Source organism: Amphibalanus amphitrite, unplaced genomic scaffold (assembly GCF_019059575.1).
Source record: "Amphibalanus amphitrite isolate SeventyFive unplaced genomic scaffold, NRLGWU_Aamphi_draft 000155F_arrow, whole genome shotgun sequence".
NCBI lineage: Eukaryota > Metazoa > Arthropoda > Thecostraca > Balanomorpha > Balanidae > Amphibalanus > Amphibalanus amphitrite.
In genome coordinates this window covers 648,626-670,167 of record NW_024881650.1, presented here as the reverse complement: position 1 = coordinate 670,167, position 21,542 = coordinate 648,626, and the positions used below count along the sequence as shown (strand labels likewise).

The following is a 21,542-nucleotide window of genomic DNA, read 5'->3' as shown; positions in this document are numbered from 1 at the left end:
CAAGCTCGATTGTGGTGCCAGTAAAAGTGTTCCCGGTAAAAGGACGTGTGTTGTGTCGTTGACGCTTGGCAGGTTCAGGTCTTCTTTGAGCATCGACCGCTTCGCCGTCGCGAAGATTTTAGATGCGTTTTATTGCGGGACATCACATTGAGATCAATTATTTGTGTGGTTGTTTGCAGCGGAATAGCCAGTCCCGCCATCATTTAGCACTCTCCGATTCTCTACTCAGCTTGCGTTACATACTCTATTGAGGACGTAGCTTGCCTACCGAATCTTCCCAATCGGTATTGTAATCAGGGTTACCAACGGGAATTTTTCTAAATCCCAAGATCGCCGCGCGAATTTCCCAAAATCGAGCTCCATATCCCAAGGTCGACAGGATCAAAGCCCAATGTGCATCCCAAGGTCTATAGAAACCAAATATAGAGCAAATAAAGTGTATTTGACGTATTTCCAAATCTTTGGTTGACTAAATAAATCAATATCGTTAAAGGAAAAGAGCCACCTTTAACATGGGGATTGAAACTGAGATAGCCATCTTGTAGCCCGTGTCCGAAAACCTATCTGTCTACCTACTTACGGCCGATTTCGGCCTCCATTCGTAGTTATCGGCAATTTTAAAAGAAAATACGCCAGGAATGCGTCCTTATCCCAGGAATGCGTTCTTATCCGACAATACAGCCACCCGCGGCGAGGCTTTGGTTTTTTACCAATCAGCTCCAACCAGCTCAGCTTTAACCAATCAGCTTATCTGACACAATCCGACGAGTCTGTCTTCTGAACGCTGATTGGCTTGAGTGTGACGTCATCGCTATGCCATCATACAGTAGGTGCCGTAGAGAGTATCAACATAGTACCAATATGTTAAATAGTTTTAAATACTTTTTCGCGAATTGTACACTTCTGGCACCAGTTTTAAAAAGAAAATGAAAAATAATAATGTAAAAATGAAAAACAACGATATCTTCATATTTCACGAAGGTGGCCCTTTTCCTTTAACATAACTTGCATTCGGCACAGTTACACACGCAGGCATAGGTACAGAGACACAGCAAGTTACCTGTCTGGGTTTTACGTTTATTTCCCGTTTCACGCCGGTTTCAGTCTGGCGGCAAAACCATCCAAAATGTGCGCTCTTGACTAGCATCGATAACCCGAACAAATATTGGGACAGCTCACACAGCTTTAGACAGCTTTAGAACACTGGCGGTCCCAGGGGGGGGGGGCCACGGGGGCCATGGCCCCCCCTTTGGTGCTGAAAGGTGGGGCCATACTATCTTTTGGCCCCACCTTTCAGATCGAACAAAAGTCCTAGAAAAGCTTTTCGTATGTTTCATTTTCTTTCTTGCGCCATCAAAGGACGTAAATTTCACTCATGAGTGGGCTCAGTTTCGCATTCTGTCAATTTGGCGGTCAGCGTCGCTGGCACCGGTTCACGAGTATGGCCGGATCTTATATGGAATATCAGCGTGGGCTTACTTGAGGCTCTCGTAGGCCCAGCAATGGCTGGCATGAGACCCTCTTCGGCAGTGGTGGGTGGGCCCTGCTAAAGGAGATTGGCTCTTAAAGGGACTATCCCACCTTCTAAAATGTTGTTAAAACCAGTTAAATTGTGCCCGACTTTATAGATTGGATGACCAGGAACACGGTTCTGGCATTTATTTTTCATTAAACATCTTAGGCTTCTCATATTCCAAACACAAACTTTCAAATATGTGACGTCACAGCCCAAAATTACCTCCTTCCCCAGGCCACATTACTGTCATAAAGCTGATTCTTTTTACTCTGTAGGCACCACAACAAAGTTCAGACCAAGTTTTAAGCGATTTTTCAACGAACAAACCCATTTAAATCAGAATGACTAAACGAGGTGACGTCACACTAACGGTCGCTCCATGTTGAAGATAGGGCCTTGTACAAGGCCCATTTTCAAATGAAGGGAACGAATTTCTTCAACACCAAGAGGCCGCGGGGGTTGCAACCTAGATAGATAGTGGTTTCTGAACCTCGCCGCAAACTTGGCTATCTCAACTCAAACCCCATGTTAAAGGTGGGATAGTCCCTTTAACCCTCGCCCATGTAGGGGGGGGGGTTGGTGCAACCCCCCCCCCTGAGGTTTTTCGGAAATAGTGCAAAAACGGCGGCGCGCAGCGCCGCCAAATTTTGGGTACCTTATGGGGCAAACCTTGCGCATCTTTTGATAAAAAAATTTGACCGGGTCATGTCAGGTCACGGAGTTATGACGTCACAAAGGGAACAGCCTCCGGCCGGATTTTCACAAACTGAGTGCCAACGCCCGAGGTTTCCTGCCGGTGGTACGGACATCGGTTGATGGATCGTGATGAAACTTCCCATGCATGTTGGGGCAAGTATTGGCTATCATATGGTATAAGAAACTTGACCGGGTCAGGTCAGGTCACGGAGCTATGACGTCACAAGAGGAACAGCGTCCGGTACTATTTTTGAAAAGCGCCCGAACCACTATTTTGCTAATTCTTGTCACCTCAATGGGAATATGCAGCAATATTAGCTTCTATAGGGAGCGAATGGACATCCCAAATCCAAAAATACAATCAGATTTCAAAAATTTAAATTTTGATTTTTCGAATTTCTGCCGCCGACTGTGACCTTGCCGACTTCCGGCGCTCCCAACGCGCCATTTTTAGAGCTAGGGAAACGAAATACATACCAAACGATAGAGAATTGATCGAGGAACACGATAGTGAAGGTTTCAAGTCGATATCTCCCACCGTTTTGCCGCAATCGCCGCGGAAAAGTTGAAAAAGTCTATTTTTCCGAAAATTTGACCTTTGACCGGTCAAAAGTAGGTCAAATGTTGACCTAGGACCAAAAAATATACCACCAATCGCGAGATCTCGGCGAGAGCAATCCGTTGGTCTTTTCCGCTAAGCTCTACGACGCTCCGTTTTCAAACGCCAAGGGGGGGTCGCACCAACCCCCCCCCCCTGCATGGGCGAAGGTGGCAGATCGCCGTTTACGGGCGAGGGTTAAAGTAAGACCTCATGGGTTGGTGCTGTGCACCTCAGAAGCCTGGTGGTGACGCCGTATGCCGGCTTGGTTTCTTAATTAAGGATTAGCGTGGGAACTCCGGGGCCTGCATAGAGTTTGCATGAGCTAGTATGTAATCTCAGAGGCATGTGTGTAATGTGTACACAGTGGCGGTCGCGGGGGGGGGGGGGGCATCAGGGCCATGCCCCCCAAAGGTCAATAAAGGGGCCTTCATATCATTTGCCCCCCCTCAAACAACCAATGGGCCCCCATATAGGTGTATGGGGCCCTGGCAACTATTCGATCGTCACGAGGCTCAAAAAACCCACGCCCAGCTATTAATATAGCTCCCACACCGGTCTTTGAGCGTCCTACACTGACCTCTGAGGGAACTTCAGTGGCGGTCAAGCGCCCACGTTGACCGCTAAGAGCCTACATCAACCTCTGAGACCCCACATCTGGCCTATGAGGGCCCCTAACCGGCATCAGGGGTCCCAACCGGCGTCTGAGGGTCTCACACCGGTCTCTGGTGGCCTTATTTCTGTCTGTGGTGTCCCAAGACGAACCTTTAGGTGCTAATGAGGGCCCCGCACTGGCTGCTGAAGACCCGATGCCGGTCTCTTGGCTCTAAGGGCCTGCATTGGCATCTGAGGAGGGCCCATCTTGGCCTTTGAGGGCCCTCTGCTGGCCTCTGGGGTCCAACGACGGCTCATGCCGGTCTTTTAGGGCCCCACGCTGACCTCTGAGGGCCCATGTTGGCCTGTAATGACCCACATTAGCCTCTGAGAGTCCAACTTGGTCACTGATTGTCTCAAACTACTGGCCTTTGTAGTTTGCAGGCCCTGTACTGGTCTCTGAGGGCCCTAAACTGGCCTCTACGTGAAAACATACATGGGTGGGTTTCTGAAGATCAGAGGGCTCACGCAGTCTCCGGCACAGCCTTACGTTGGTCCTGATCGAGATTACGTCCTGATGGTCCCGCGCAGATTCCCTCATATTTCGACGTCGGGACCCCATGAGCCGGTGTGGGTCCTGGGGTGACAGAGACTGATGAAGTCCTTAGGGCTCAGGACCAGTCTTTTTAGCAGTAAGACTAGGCAGGTTGAGTGAGCCCCAATAGAGCCGTTGCGAAGCCCCGCAGGAGTCGCGCGCGGCCCTCAGATGCCAATTTTGAAAGCTCGGAACCTGTGGGGGGGGGTCTCCAGAGGTCGGTGTACCTACTCTCTCCCGCCGCCACACAACTAGGTATGTTACCTATATGGGTAAATATGTCATAGTCTGAAAATGCTCTCTGGGTTTCACATGCTTGTTGAAAGCAAGAGGTATCTGTACTTTTCCGAATTGTTTTATGGTGGTAAGGTCATGAATCCGCGTGCCTGACCCTCCAGTATACCTATGCTACACCGATCCGTCGCCATGGTGCAGTGGGCCGACCGGTGGAAGCACCGTGGGACGGGAAATGGAACTGGTGATTTTGCCTTAAATTGAGCTTAAAGATTTCACGCAAGAATCAGATGGATGAAGCATAAGTAATGCCAACTGCGCGGCGCCTCGTGGACGTAAAAAATTAGCCGATCACCCCCCCCCCCCCCTCCCGGTGACGGATAAATGTTATGTCCCGCGAGTGTGACTTTGGCCCCCCCTTTTGCTAGCGGCTGCGACCGCCAGTGCTTTAGAAGGTGGGATAGTTCCTTTAATCGACGCGGAAGCCACTGGGTATTTCGCTAACTGCCTCACTTGAGAGCTGAGACGAGAGAAACAAAGTGAAGACGCGTCAAATAAGGATAACTTATTCGTGCTTCGTTGGTTGCTTGGTAAGGTACAGTGAAACCAAACGAAAGAACGCTCGGTTGTGTTCGTCCAAAAAGGACGGTTTACAAAAAAAAAAACAATTAAGTTGTGTTAGATGTGTTCCTGATTCCTTTGTTTGGTCTTTATTAATACTTTTCCTTTTTCCAATGATTAAAAAAATGTGCTAAAATTAGCGGGAGTCGAAAGCTCGGGACAAATCCCAAGGTTTGCTGTTGAATCCCAAGGTCCCAAGGTCGGGTTCAATATCCCAAGATCTTGGGACAAATCCCAAGCTTTGGTAACCCTGATTGTAATCTAGAGCGAATGCATCCGCAATGAAAGGCTTCGCCATAATGTGAAGTTTTTTTTATTTGTATTTTTTTTTACTGCGAGATTCATTGAGGGAGAGGATTCTTGGGGCCTAAAGGGGTAAACGTTTTCAATTATTGTGAATACCTGTATTTTCCTTCACCATCTAGCAGGCGCGTAACCACGAGTCTGAAGTTACTGGGGACCACATGGAGGGCCGCGAAGACCGAATGTTATATTTTAGATGTGGGGTAAGATACGTGGGCCGGGTGGAAAATTGTTAAGAAAAAAATTATCCAAAAACATATATTAAATCGATCTGTCGCTTAACTTCGGTTCCTTTCTATTTTAGGTGTCTTAGAGGTAACTTGTTTTGTTGGCAAACACAAAGTCTAAATATGAACATAAAAATGTATGGTCGAAACTCGAAAGACATTCTTAAAATGTCTTCCGTTGTCTGCATATCACTCTTCACGTCGATCTAGAGACAATATTTAGCTATGCAAATTGAGGAGGTCGTCGGTTTTACTGGGGACGGTCCCCAGTAACCCAAAAGTTACTGGGTACCGGTCCCCAGTGTCCCCAGTGGTGGTTACGCGCCTGCCATCTATTTGCCAGTTTTTAGGTGCTCATGACGTGATGTAGCCCGTATTTACCGTAGCTGTTGTGGGTGACACCGAATCCAAATTTAGACCCCTGTTCTTGTTCTATGTTTGGAACCATATTTCTTTTTAATCTATATCTGCCAGCTAACGTTGTCCGTTGTATATTTGTGTCGCGTTAACATTCCCAGCTAGATGACATCTCTGGCGCGTGCCAATCTTGACAGGTAACCGGTGACACTTTTTAACTAACACGGATCTTCGTCTCTCTTTCCACACACATTCCATTCATCAGCGCGGCGTCTCGCCCAAATCTGCTGTTCTCGTCTTCCCACATTATTCTCGTGTTTCGTCTCATCCTTAAACCACTGCCGTCTGGCGGCACAGAGTTCGCTCGTTTGTCTTGTGTGACTGTGGGGAACGCGAGTCAATTGACCCACATGTAACCGTGTCCGCGCGGCAGTCGCGTCCCAGGACCTGTCTGTCAGACGCCGGCGCGAGTGACGTCATCCGTCCGTTGCGTGACGTCATTCCGTCTGTCGCCTCCCGCCGGGACGATGGGACGTCCGCCAGGGGTCATTGGGGCCAGCCGAGATGGACACAGGCCGCCCAGCTCAGGACTGACTCTCTACCTCCACCGGTGACTGTTACGGACTGTTTTCGCAGATTTTTTTGTTTTGTTGGGTTAGGCCCTTTCGGTCCAATAAGACCATTTCAGAGCCGGGAGGATGATAGGATATAGGGGGAGACATTGGTCTGGACAGGCACCCTAGTGAGTCGCCGGGGCTGAGCCCGTCCAAAGGACAGGCCACCCAGCCCCAAGGCACTCACTGCACCCGGCTACGGGGTGCGCTCCCTCGGGAGCAGCGGTGCCGCTCCAAGGGAGCAGCCCGCATGAGATAAAGTTGCCTGTCCAGCCCGGAGAAGGGGTTGCGGCGTGGAGGAGAAGGATTTCAGTATCCTGAGGATAGAAGCACGGAACGGTGATATAGTTTTCGCAGACGCGTGCTCCGCCATAAGTCGGTCTTTAGGCTTTGACTTTGGTAGTTTCAGTCGGGTTTTCCGGGCTCCGGGTATCTATGGTTCCATACGTACTGTCGCTGCGGCGCTGGCTGGTAGGGACCTGTCCCTGACCTGGCTCTGTATTAGTTCCCGTCTCCCCTCTAACCCGCGCTGCGGGCTGTCTCCCGGGGGCTGTCCGGTCCGAAGTTCTCGGGACGACGCGCCGCGGCGGTCCGGCAATTAGTGTCGCTCCCCGCCGATAGGTGGCGGCGCGGCGCCGTCCGCACCTCCGCAGGGAGTCGTGCCACCGTCTCGGTCGGGCCACCTCTGACAGCGCGGCCGCCCAACTCGGCGACTCGCGCTCGGATAACTCGGCGGCACGATTGTCCGCCGCCGGCCGGCAGTGCCCGCGCGCCCGGCGCCACCTTCTCAGAAATTCAATCAGCGTTTTCTCCGGTTTGTGCGCTCGAGGCTGGCTTCCTTTGTAAGAGCGCTGCCGCTGTCGTGTATAGTGCAATCAGTCACTAAAGTGACATTGTTTGCCATCCTCAGCTTCCGTTGGGACAAACCTAAAAGTGGATCTTAGAATGCCTTCTAGAATCTGCAAAATGTATCGCACTCACAGCACAATGCACAACTACCTAATAACCGGGTGATCACCCATCTAGCTTCATTTTTCCTTTCTTCGCTTCGTTCGGAACCTTGCCATGCTTTAGCTCGCTCGCTCGTTCTTACTTCAATCGTTCTGTGTAGTTTCAGCCGTTTCAGCACTGTGGTAGTTTCTTAATTTGTTGTGTTGATATTATTATAGGCATGTTTAAAGTGACCCAGCGAGCGACGGTGGCAGTGTTGAGGCTGCCGAGAGCTGGTTTCCCTGGTGACCAAAGCTCTCTAGCCTCGTGGGTTGGTCTGTTGTCCCTGACAGTGGTAGCTGCGGTGTTGGATGGCTGTGAGACCCCTGAGGTGCGAAAACACTGGGAGAGCGGTAGATATCGTTTGCACATTTTCATTCTAGACTCAAGGCTACTTGAGTATGATTAGGCAAGGCAGTATGAGGGATAATGGAAGAAAATCACCTCTCTGTATGACTCCAACACAACATGAATGGTGACAGGAGCAGATCACGTGTCACCGGTGACATTAAAGGGACCCTCCCACCTTCAAAAAAGTTAATGGATTGGCATGGAAGTGATGTCCCTTGGTTCAGAAAGAGCGAAAACGAATATCTACCAAATTTCACCGAAAAATATTCACTGGTTTTCAAGATATTTGGCTTTTACTTTTGTTTACTTTTTGGGATCTCCCCTGTTACTAGCGACTTTATTTGGAAGCAATAATTTGGCAGCCTTAAAATGCGGCAGACGTAGCGCGCAAAGCAGCGTATACCACCACGTGTTAACGATGGTTTTAGTCTAAGATTTAAAAATCGTTAGATCTCCGCTGACGTCACAAATTCTAAGGGGGCATACCAATGCACTAGCCCCTTAGAATCCGAAAACTGCAAGTTTGAAATTCCATATCTCCGAATTAAAACATTTGTCGATGTTGTGAGTGCCCAAACCGGTATTTGCAGGCCATGGCCACCAATTTGGCTATCTCAACTCAAAACTAATGTTAAGGTGGGAGGGTCCCTTTAAGGCGCCTTATAAAAAAACATCCGCGTGAATTACGAAAGACGTTGTGTTTCACTCGGTGTTTTTAGCTGGCCATCTTTTCTCTGTTGGAAATATAACTCTGACAGGAGTCTTCATCACGAGGCTGCCTGAGGAGAAGGGCCAGTTTGTAATTACAAGCCACGACCCGTCAAATTATCTTGATGTCTCCGGACTTCCAAATCCAGTTCACCCGGTCTTTTTGTTGTTCCCTTTAGTCAGTAGCCGGCGCTGGCGTTAAATTAGTGCCGCTGAGGATGGCGGCACGCCGGCCCTGTCGGCGGCGGCCGGCTCGTCTGGTGAGCGGCGGCCCTGCCTGCTGTGAGCGGCGGCGTGTCCCCGGGGGCGCAGACGGCGGCGGCCCGGCCGGTGCGTGTCGCTGCCCCGTCCGCCCGCCCGCCGCGGCCGTCCGCCGGGCCGGCGACGTTCCGCAGGCGCCCGTCTCCTCCGCTGTCAAACCGGCCGATTCAGCGACTAAGGACGACACGTGGCGTGTACCGCCCCGGGCCCGCTTTTAGGCCGAGCTCATCTCGGCGAGTAGGCACACACGCCGAACCGTGCGAGGAGCTCACCGCGCTGAAAAGGTGTTGTGTCGGTGTTGTGCCGGCACCAAACACGCTACCTTTCAGGGCGGAGAGGCGCCTCAGAATACGCGGCTGGTTGGTTTGGAGCGGCAGACGACGGTGCCTGAAGGCGGAAGATGGTGCCGTTTACATGCATAGAGGCACTCGAAGGAGATGTTTTCCAGCCACTCTGGCTCGCTGTTGTCGGGACAGCCGCCGGGTGCCGCTGCGCCCACGCCGGGCTGTGTCCTGGTGTCCAGTGTCCGCGCAGGACCGCACTGTCGCCGAGCTGTACGCCCCGCGGGACCGCTGTGGTCGCGACTGTCGGCTCCGTGTGCAGATCCCCGGCGTCCCGGGCGGAGCGACCTGTCAGACGGACGGCCACATTATGCCGCGGGCCGTCTGAGCTGTCGGAGGTGGCCCGACCGGCCGCCTCTGACGGCAGACGTGCGCCGGGTGTGAACATACCACCCTGTAGCTCTGTCAACTCGAGTCGGTGTGAACACACCACCCTGTAGCTCTGTCAACTCGAGTCGACCCCCGCTCAGACGACACGGAGCCGTGGTGGACGGAGTGTAGTGAATTTGGACTGACTGGTGACGATTTGAACGGCGACAGGCTGTGTGCTTTGAATCAGTTTCTGAGTCATCATTTGGTGTCGGCTGACGGCTTCGCCTAAGCTAGCGGATGCATACGGGGGATAATGGGGGGGGGGGGGGAGGTTGGAGGGAGGAGTAGCGTACCGAGATTCACTCACCATTGGTGCTCGTCTTCACGGGATCTAAGGTTGATTTTTTTTTAGCTTTTATCTGTACCTACTTGCTTGCATTTTATTTGAGTTTTTAACCGCAACTACTTTTTCTTGTGAAAATTCCCATAACTCTCCAGTAGGATGGCGACGAGAGTTGAACATACACAGGTCATGCATCTTTCTTTCCAAAGTTTGGCAGTTGCTCTTAGCCTACATCCGCTCCTTGACAGATCAATAAACCACCCAGCTGTACAGCCATAAAATATTGAGACCGTGCAGGCTTTCTTCCTCTTTTTCATGCAAGCATTGAAGTCAAGGCATTGTTATTGAAGCCGTGTGTGGTGCTGAAACGCAAGCGCTGTTTTCTGGGATGGGGTTGAATACAGCGAGTGTTTTTTCAAAGTTGTTATTCAAAATGGTCTCTGATTTGTTAATTTCTCACGTATTCCAACTTTCATGACACCTTTGTTGACCAATGGGCCCAAATTATAGACGTAGAGCATCATCAAAACGTGCTGTGCCCTTTACTTTGTTTTCATACTTCATTATTCCGTGTAGTTTTTTCCCACTAGCTTCCGGAAGCGACAATCGTTTGCTATTTTAAAAGAGCATTGCCGTAATGCGATAGCATTAGCACGATTTAGGTACGTCCCTCTGGATGAAAATCTTTCATATGCAGACAAGAGCGTCAACGGCCGCTATTTATTTCATCTGGTGTTGTTGGCCGAATGCATCGGCGTAGTATGAAAAAATAGCGCGGGGGCTCTCAATGGCCGTCGGGTGGTGCCTTGTGTAATATGGCCGCGGGGACGCTGGAATGTTTCTTCTGGCCGCGGTCGGACGTTGGGCCGGGCCGGCGGACAAATGGACCTGTCGCGGTCTGTGTCGCCAATCACTGAGCCATGTGGCGTGTTTATGGCCCTCTGTGTGAAAGGCTAATGTGCCGAAATTTATATTGTGTAAACAGAAATAGATGTAAAGAAAACATGAGTCATGGAATCTTGTATCCGTTTCTTTGCATTGACTGTTGGTCCCCATTTATTTCTCATGACGCAGCGTACCTGATCGTCCCAATGTGTAATTTATATGCATGGGGCGATACTGGCGCAAAGAAGCGGATCCACCGATTCCGGTGAGCCGCTGTTCCGCCCCGATAATCGATGAGCTGGGCGTTATATTTACCTGAAAACGCTTAGTTGGCTTCCGCTTGCCAAATCTGAAAATATCTGAGTTGCGGTTGGCATTTGATCAATGCTGTTGCAACTAACGAGCGAGTTTAACCGATAACTTTCACATATACCTATTTAATTAACACAACAACACACCTACCTACCGCTACTAAATAAGCTACGAAATAGTCTAAATCGTTATAATGTCAACTGCCATCAGGTGCTAAAGACTTGCTTACATGTGGATGTGCTGCCTCTTTTAGCCCTGCTATGAAAATTTATCGACGAACATAAAACCGGAAACATGATCGAGTAGGCTTAGCGACTTAGCCTATTTAGCGCTAAGTCCTATAGGACTTAGGACTTAGCGCTAAGTCCTATTGTCGACTTAGCTTTTCATCGAAGGTAGGGGAGAGTGGGGTGGGTTGTATCAGTTTTTACTCCGAGACCCATAACCTCGTAACTATCCGTGATAAACTCATTATTTCCATACTATCCCCTTCCTTGATTCTTCTGCTTTTTTGTGCAAAGTAACTTTTCCGCTACCTCTACCAGTTTTTCTTCTACGGTCTCCCGAATAGAACAATGTTTTTGATACAACTTGCCCCATGGCTTGGGTGAGTTGTATCACATGGTGGGGTAATTTGTATCACTATTTCACGTTTCAGGGAGTGTGCTTGCTACTGGTTTTGAACATAGCAACAACATTAAATGGGGTTAATACAATGTATAGGTATGCTCAAAGGCTTCACTTTATTAGACCAAACTTAGGTCAATGCAATCCGAACGAAACATCAACAGACTAGACGCAAAAGTGGCCAAGAAGCCAACACATTGTGCCGAAATGGAACGAGCATTGACTAGCTACCTACAAACGCGAGCCAGGGCTTAGCTTTCGCGATCAAAAGCAACATACCCATGCGTACATACATACATACATGTTACAACATACCCCACCCGACTCTGATACAACATGTACCTCGCCGCCATCTTGGAAAAAACATCCTCGTGCTCAAAAACAGCGGACAGCTGGAGAAATCCATTTTCACTCACGCAGCCTTAGAACCTACCCTCACCACCGCTACGGAGATCTTTCAAATTCGTGCACATCTAAATGCCCAGAACACACATTTTCTTGCAGCTTATTTTTTTAGAATGACATTAAAAAAACATAAAATCGGCTCTCACCTCGAGACGCGTCCACTCAGCCACAAGACAGAACAGGGAAAGATGGCGCCCGGAAAACCTCGTCGGCTGGTCGTGTCGCGAGCGCCATCCATTGGATAAGTTTGGCACAATTCGCCCTGATACAACTTGGACATGATACAACTCTCCCCGCTCTCCCCTATAGGTATGCCTTTTATGATACTCAGTATTGTTTCCAAAGTGCAAATCCATCTTAACATTAGGTGAGTTTAAATGCCAACTGCCAACTGTTTCGGTCCGTCCCATTGCCCTTTCGAACTCACCGCCACTCCAAAATACATATAGGTTACCTATCACGCGCATGGTGATAACCCTAAGTATACTGCAATGGTGTGCTGACCCAACACTGCTTCCGTTGCATGGAACTCCAGCGATGATAAAACCATGATGTCAGTTGTGCCTTTCAGAACTGTCAGAAATGATACCTCATATGATGCGGTGTCAGCCGGCTGCGCTGCTCACTTCAATTATGTAAGCGTGAGTGACGCCTCGTTATAGATAACACGCCCAAAGTCGTGAGCGCTTTCACATGCCTGGAAGTGGAAACAGAAATAGCCGACATTTCCAAACGAGGGAGACACTGACGATCTTAACTCTTGTGCTTTGCATGCGTGGAATTCAAACTGAAGTTTTTAGAGGAAATAGACCAATTTCCTCAAATTAGTTTTTTGCTACAATTGTCTGATTTTTTTATGCTTAGAATGATCAAAATAGAAAATAATTAGTATTTACCAAACGAATTTCTTAATTACTTTCATAGGAAGAACTACATTCTATATACGAGTATATAAAAAGCAGAAGCTTATTACGCGTTGGCCAATCATATTGTGTAGTTCAAAACCAGCTGAGTACTGGGGTAGCTGCACTCTGGGCAATCTTCTACAGGGCATATTCTTCTACAAGGCACTCTTTTCGGAACGAGAATTGGAATATATTTGTCAAGGGTGATCGTTGGGCCGTAAGAGCTTCTGATTTGTGCTAGACTCAGCTCAAGCTACAAAACTGCTATTCCAGTTTAAAACCCCATGTTAACCCGCGCCCCACTGGGGGGGGGGGGCAGAAACTGCCCCCTCCCGTTTTTCGCCAATAACTTCTAAACGCGTTACGCCAGCGACGTCAAACTTTCAGTACCTTATTATACATCAATGTGACACGTTCCCTGAAAATTTGAGCGAAATCCGTCGGAAATTTTTTGAGAAAATGATGTTTTAGTGACGTCATGTTCGCCATTTTCGCCTCAAAAACGGCAAAATTTCAAACGCCGCTAACATCTTCATTTTTAAAGGAATCAAGACGTAACAAAAAGGTTACACGTGATTCTACTTTGTCTATCAAATGGCTATCTCGGTTTTTGAAAATTTTGGATTTTGGCCCAATTAAAAAAAACTGATTTTTTTTGGAAAATAATTATAAAATCCAAAATTTTGGGTGTATAAAAACCTGAATATATGTCAGAGAAGTGGTCTATATGCACCTACATACCAATTTTCAGAAGAATCGGTTCAAAAATGTGGGAGTTATTCAAAATTTTATGACGTCACGACACACAAATTTTTTGAAAAATGATTTTTTTTTGGAAGTTCTAGACCTCGTACGGAAACAAAAATAGCACCATTCGATTCGCCGTGAAAAACTACATCAGCTAGACACCTTTTTAGGCCTTAACAACCAACTTCAAAATTTGACCTCACTTGACCTGACCTTGGCCTGACCTCGACCTGAAATTCATCCAGAGGTGGTCCATATCGCTTATTGAGTATTGCCGTTTTCCCCGTCTTTCTACGACCATCGGTTCGGAAGTTAGACGGGGGGGGGCAGAATCTGCCCCCCCCCCCAGCAGGGCGCGTATGGCTGAATAGCCCAGCGGGGTGCGGGTTAAAGGTGATACATTTCCTTTAACCAACATGATTCAAGCCAGTTGGCTGGACAATCATGCCGCCACACACGGTCTGCTGTTTCCCAATTTAGCCACTAAGGCCTGATGCCATTTCCGTAATGCCGAAATGATTACCGAGATGAGATGCGCTAGATTGTAATAACCGTTGTTTTACGACTATTGCATTGTGCTTAGAACTGTAACTTCAGTCTTCAAACCATCTCTGTAGTCTGTAGTCTGTATGCATGTTTATTTTCAAGGAGCAGGTGCTTAATTTTTAGATGCAATGCACTCACAAACAGGCGATGCCATCGATTCTGCTATTTTACTGTTAGTTCCGTTTTTCTGTTTAACCCTATTAGTGGCAGGCTCCTGGCTACCCCTATTAGTGGCAGGGGGGGCTGTTTACGACCCCCCCCTTGATATCTCGAGATCTAACGGGCCGATTTTCAAAATTCAAACGGCATTCGATTTCGCTCAACGTGATCTACATTTCTAAAAAATAAAAATTAAAAAATGTCAATAGGGGGGGGGGGTAGAGGGGGGTAAAAACGGGCAAATTGCAGATACATTTTAGACTGTTTATCACGGCCAAGTTTCTGAACCAATCTTAACGCAACTTTTGCCGATCGATAGAGAATGAACCAGGAATTCACATGGATCCTAAAAATATGCATTTTCAAAAATCATAGGCGGATACAGATAATTGAGATTGTGGGTACACAAAAAGTATAGTAAATAAGGTTTTTTTGGTACTGTTTCTAAAAAGGGTGGTCATGGTCTTGTTATGTTACAATTTTCTTATGAGAGAACGACTACAATTGTATTGGTCATGCATAGGCGGTGTCAGGGCACCTATGTTGGGAGGTAAAACATAACCCCCCTTTTTGGACGCCTGGATCCGCCTATTATAGCAAAAACGTGTCAAAAGAGGATGCACAATAACTGTATATGTTATCACATGATACCTTTCATTCACTGTTCGTAAAACTGGTGCAGCATCGTGATCTTCGCCCAAATGACTCGCTTCACGAATAGGACCCCCCAATTCCCAGTGCTCTGGAGCCGCCCCTGGTAAAGTTATGAACTTGAAATTTTCAGGGAATGTGCCCAATTTAGTTTTAGGAAAAGTCAGAAAATTTCAGCATCGTAGCTTGAGCGGTTTCGGAGATATTCCCGAAAAACCTGAGGGGTGGATAAAAACAACCCCCCCTGCCACTAATAGGGTTAAAAAAAAAAATCAACGAAAAATAACATCTTTTGGAGATTTTGACCCAATAAAATAACGCTCTAAGTATTGATCCGAAACACAAAATTTGCACAGAGGGTAGAACTCTGAGGTTTATATTTACCCTGCAAGTTCGTTGTTTCTTATTGTGAAAGGCGTACGTATGTACAGTCTGTCTTAAAAGTACCGCGCAAAGTGACGGTGGATCCATCGAGCCTGACTGAGGAAGGGCCTGCTAAATTTGGGTCACCAAAGCAATTGACATCCTCGTCCATTCCCTAGTTCAATTGGTCGGTGACTTGCAAATTAAAGCAGGCCCTTTCTCCGCCAGGCTTGAGGGATCCACCGTCACTTTGCGCGGTACTTTTAAGACAGACTGTACATCGCTAGAGGCTTGTATCCCCCGTCCCCCGGCGGTCTGCGTTATTGCTGTCTTCGGAGTTCGGATATGGGCTAACATTAAAGTGGTTGAGCCTTCGCATCAGTCTTCTCGCTTCGGGGAACAATCTTTCCTTATTGAGAGAACATCAGTAACAGTGTCGTGACATTCCATTTCTAAATATAATGATAACGAATGGATCGTCAGTGACGGTGACAGCTCAATTTATTTCACCGGCGCGTCTACCACTGGTCTCGGGGTCGGATACACAGAGTGCAGGATAGGTGATCTGGGTAATAGGTAAGTACCTACCTACGTCCAATCCGTGAGACCTTCCTGCTCGACTCTCTGACCCCGGCAGTAGAGGGGATGGGGGGAGGGGTCTGGACAACGGCCCAGTCTGTAGTGACGTCATAGGTCACGGCGGTGGGTGGCCAGGTACCGGACACGGGTGCTGAAACTCGGGGTCAAAGGGTGCACTGCAGCCTTTTTACCATCAGAAAATAGCGAGCGTTAGCAGATAAGTTGACGCGAGCATTACTTCAAATGTCAATTATTGTAAGCCTTAATTGTTGCTCCTTCATAGATCTAAAACTTTCGCTTACGGTTTAAGAAATGAGCAAAATGCTCTGGTCAGCTCATCTTTGCTCGTTTGCAGTTTTTCCCGCTTGTTCCCGCAGTCGGCACTCACTGCGGTCGGTCGGTCGGCCGGGACGGGCGGCCGGGCGCGGTCAGCTGTTTGTTCAGGTCGGCAGCCTGTCGGCACCCCTCCTCCGACAGCGGCCTGTTGTCTTTATACCGGCGTGACGTCATTGGAGGCAGCGGCGCTGACAGGCGGCTCCGATATCCCGGCAGCCGGGGCCAAAATACCCGCCCGGGGCCACCGGCTGGGCGGCCAGCACCGGCCGGCCCCGCGCTGCAGTGACTGGGACGCCCAGCGCCGGCCATCTTCGGCCGGCCCCGCGCCGCGCCGGGCCGCAGTGACTGGACCCGCCACCCTGGTCTAGCCTCCGTATCGGAACCAGTTGGGTTCCGGGGAACGTGACATTGGAAAACGTTCCCTTCACAATACCGGTCTTACCGTGAGAAAAACGAATGCTTATGTGAAACTGACAGTTCGCAGCTGTTTATTCCTTCATTCAAAGTCAAAACAGTCCCTTAGAAACGATCCGATGTTTTTGAATCCTCAAGGATATCCGGTGTCTATGCGCGACGTGATTTTTTGAGGGAATTGCTTAGCTAAGGTGAACTCCAAAGAAGGCATAAAGAAGTGATAAAAAGCCTTTGTAAATTCAACAACACTTCATTTGAACAGCTTTTTCGGGCTTGCATGGAATCCGATATTGCATGGCATCCTGCGAGACTATTTCATCAAGTACGTACGTGAAAGACTACTTAGGTACATACATTCTCTTTTCATTTAATAGGGAAGTGGCATGCAGACTTACAAGACTGCAACGCCATATAATGCATATTATTCTACATTGCAGGCACGTAGATACTACATGCCTGCTTTAACCCTCGCCCTGGCAGGGCATTTTTCATAACACGGCCTGGCAGGGGGGGGGTCGATGCGACCCCCCCTCGCGATTGGCTCCTATTACACCTAGAAACACCAAATTTGGTAGGTAGGTGGGCCCCCTGGAGTTCTCGCCCCTGTGCAAATTTGGTTGCTCTAGGTCAATATTTAGGGGGGTCTTGGGGGGTATAAATGTAAAAATTTCGCTAAAAACAGGTCACAAGTTTTTCGCTTATAACTTTTGATCTAATTAAGATGGAGCAAAAAGAAAAGCACCAGTAAACTCAGCACGTCAAGGCGCGTCGAATGATATACTTTTTAGCTTGCTTAAGTGTACTTAAAGTTTTTCTTTAATTTTAAGTAAACTTAAATTAATAAATTAAGTTCAAGTTAACCAAATTGCATCATATTGCATATCATTCGATTCGGCTGATCACCAGGAACACAATGATACCATTTTTAAGCTCTAGCGTCATTATGTGCCAAGTTATTGGCAAAAACGTCATTTGACCTCAGTTGACCTCATTTGACCTGACCCATGGATAAGTACACCAAACAAAGAAGCACCAAGTGACCTGCTGTTAAGTACTGTGGTTTCAAAGCACAAAAGTGATAGAACGAAGCGGATATCTCCAGTATTTTCCAAATTTAGTATTTTCCCATAGGCTTAACATTACGACGTAATGACCTCTAAGTGACCTCAGGTCAGTGACCTAAAAAAAAAACGAACTATATGTTATACAACTCGGTGAACTTAGCACATCCTGAAAGTTTGAAGGAAATCAGTCCAAAACTGTGAGTTGGACAGGTGCAAAAAGAAAATCGAAAATTTGACCATGACCTTGTACCGGTTTTTCTGACCTGGTGACCTGACCCAAGGTCACCCGGACCTGAAATTTTCAGGTCATATGTAAAAAGGTTGCCCCATAGGCTGTGCCAAATTTGGCGGCGCTGCGCGCCGACGTTTTTACGCTATCTTCGAAAAACCTTAGGGGGGGGCATCGACCCCCCCTGCCAGGGCGAGGGTTAAGCATGAGATCCCTTGCGCGTTAATTGCTGCATGTTACATAACTAAAGAAATAAGTGATCGTAAACAGGTCTAGAATGCGTCCATGCAATTGCATACATGCATAATAGTTGCACATGTATAAACGCAGTGGTAACTATATCAGTTCATTATCGTTATTGTTTGCAGTCTCCCACCGCGTCTAGTGTCCCTTTCGGTGGTGGGTCAGCGTCCGACCTCTCGGCCGGCTGGCCGGGTCCTCTGCCTGCATACTGCGCTCATTACCTATGCATGGGCAATGCCATCAAAGGCTCATTGGTGGCGGCCCGCCATCACTGCACCGCCAGAGCGGCCTCCCCAGACCGGGACAGACCGCCAGAGAGGCTTCCCCAGACCGGGACAGACCGCCAGAGCGGCCTCCCCAGACCGGGACAGACCGCCAGAGAGGCTTCCCCAGACCGGGACCGGGACGGACCGCCAGAGCGGCCTCCCCAGACCGGGACCGGGACAGACCGCCAGAGCGGCCTCCCCAGACCGGGACAGACCGCCAGAGAGGCTTCCCCAGACCGGGACGGACCGCCAGAGCGGCCTCCCCAGACCGGGACAGACCGCCAGAGCGGCCTCCCCAGACCGGGACAGACCACCAGAGTGGCCTCCCCAGACCGGGACCGGGCCGCCAGAGCGGCTCCCCAGTCTGGGACCGGGACGGACCGCCAGAGCGGCCTCCCCAGACCGGGACCGGGACAGACTGCCAGAGAGGCCTCCCCAGACCGGGACAGACTGCCAGAGCGGCCTCCCCAGACTGGGACAGACTGCCAGAGCGGCCTCCCCAGACCGGGACAGACTGCCAGAGCGGCCTCCCCAGACCGGGACAGACTGCCAGAGAGGCCTCCCCAGACCGGGACGGACTGCCAGAGCGGCCTCCCCAGACCGGGACAGACTGCCAGAGCGGCCTCCCCAGACCGGGACAGACTGCCAGAGCGGCCTCCCCAGACCGGGACGGACTGCTAGAGCGGCCTCCCCAGACCGGGACAGACTGCCAGAGCGGCCTCCCCAGACCGGGACAGACTGCCAGAGCGGCCTCCCCAGACCGGGACAGACTGCCAGAGCGGCCTCCCCAGACCGGGACAGACTGCCAGAGAGGCCTCCCCAGACCGGGACAGACTGCCAGAGCGGCCTCCCCAGACCGGGACAGACTGCCAGAGCGGCCTCCCCAGACCGGGACAGACTGCCAGAGCGGCCTCCCCAGACCGGGACAGACTGCCAGAGCGGCCTCCCCAGACCGGGACGGACTGCCAGAGCGGCCTCCCCAGACCGGGACCGGGACGGACTGCCAGAGCGGCCTCCCCAGACCGGGACCGGGACGGACCGCCAGAGCGGCCTCCCCAGACCGGGACGGACTGCCAGAGAGGTCTCCCCAGACCGGGACAGACTGCCAGAGCGGCCTCCCCAGACCGGGACCGGGACGGACTGCCAGAGCGGCCTCCCCAGACCGGGACAGACCGCCAGAGCGGCCTCCCCAGACCGGGACAGACTGCCAGAGAGGCCTCCCCAGACCGGGACAGACCGCCAGAGCGGTCTCCCCAGACCGGGACAGACTGCCAGAGCGGCCTCCCCAGACCGGGACAGACTGCCAGAGAGGCCTCCCCAGACCGGGACCGGGACAGACTGCCAGAGCGGCCTCCCCAGACCGGGACAGACCGCCAGAGCGGCCTCCCCAGACCGGGACAGACTGCCAGAGAGGCCTCCCCAGACCGGGACAGACCGCCAGAGCGGTCTCCCCAGACCGGGACAGACTGCCAGAGCGGTCTCCCCAGACCGGGACGGACTGCTAGAGCGGCCTCCCCAGACCGGGACCGGGACGGACCGCCAGAGCGGCCTCCCCAGACCGGGACGGACTGCCAGAGCGGCCTCCCCAGACCGGGACAGACTGCCAGAGAGGCCTCCCCAGACCGGGACAGACCGCCAGAGCGGCCTCCCCAGACCGGGACAGACTGCCAGAGAGGCCTCCCCAGACCGGGACGGACTGCTAGAGCGGCCTCCCCAGACCGGGACCGGGACAGACTGCCAGAGCGGCCTCCCCAGACCGGGACCGGGATGGACCAGACTCAGAGCGGCCTCCCCAGACCGGGACCGGGATGGACCGCCAGAGCGGCCTCCCCAGAGCGGGACGGACCGCAGGACAGCCTCCCCAGACCGGGACCGGGACGGACCACTAGGACAGTCTCCCCAGACCGGGACGGTCTGACGGTCTGACGGTCAGACGGTCAGACGGTCTGACGGTCAGACGGTCAGACGGTCTGACGGTCAGACGGGACCGGGACCGGGACGGTCGGCCGGCGGCGCTGCCGAACAGAGGGCAGCGATGTCCCTGGGAGCTCCCTATAGGCAGGTGCGGGAGACTTCTCTGTGTAGTGTATGTATGGGGACCTCTCCTGTTCCTGTGCTGATCCTTTTAGCACTCCGCGACAGCATGTCGCCAAAAGGAACTTAGGCTATTGGGGCATTCCACGTCAAATCGAACAAAAATCGGCTGTTTTGCACCTTACCATCAGCGATTTCATTATAAATTTGTGAGCGAGTTCCTGTGTCGCCCCGAACATTACATTGATGTTTTTTTGCACATTCTGACCACAGGTCTTCTAAATATAGGGCATCGAATTTTTACAAAATGTTGCATCTGTATATTTTTGAACGACCATAACTTTGGTTGTACTTGTTTGATTTGAATGAAATAAACCTTACTGTTTAGGTAATTTCTTAAGCATTTGTTTATAATTGCACCTACTTAAATATATGACCTTGAAATTTGCTTAACTCTGTTCTTAAGCACAAAAATTGAAATAGCACGTCACGTCAGCACGTAGCACACGTCACCTTCGATTTGGTTAATTTTCATATGTTTTATTGCCTACCATATTCTTAACAACCTGTGAAAAAATTAGAGTGGGCCATTCATAAGTTTTGAAGAAAATGGCACATATGCAAACGTATGTTAGCACGCGCAGTGGAGGGGGAAGAGTGAATTTCGCCCCACCCCTCCTGTTTTTCGCCAATATCTCATAGCATTAATGCGAAATTAATTATAGCTACCTGTCCAAAATTGAATTGCACATCTCATCGTGCAAGCAAGAAGAAAATCGGTTCACAACTGGTCTAGTAATAGCGGTGTAAAGTGAACATCCTGTCGCCGCGGCGACGCGGCGACTCGGCAGCCGGCGCCGACCGCCAGCCGCCGCCTGAATTGTAGACTGTGCCGGGACGAAACGGAACGGTTCCGTCTTTACATCGCGCTCCCTACTGCTGATTACGTTCGATTCGCGTCAAATTTTATGAGAAGACTAAGAAATGTACAGGCAGTCTTATGGTGTAAGAATTTTGAAAATCGGTTGGTAAACAATTGAAATATGAACGCGTAAACACAAAATTGTGATTGCTGCGTTTCCCGCGTCGGCCGATCCCGCCTCAGCCGGCGACATG

The 21,542-nt window shown here is 50.3% G+C and overlaps 1 protein-coding gene across 1 annotated transcript in view; it reads left to right on the top strand.

Annotated features, from left to right (window-relative positions):
- Positions 1 to 21,542, top strand: part of LOC122383098 (RNA pseudouridylate synthase domain-containing protein 2-like) — a 186,621-nt gene that overhangs the window by 6,738 nt on the left and 158,341 nt on the right. The gene's annotated exons all lie outside the window — the stretch shown is intronic.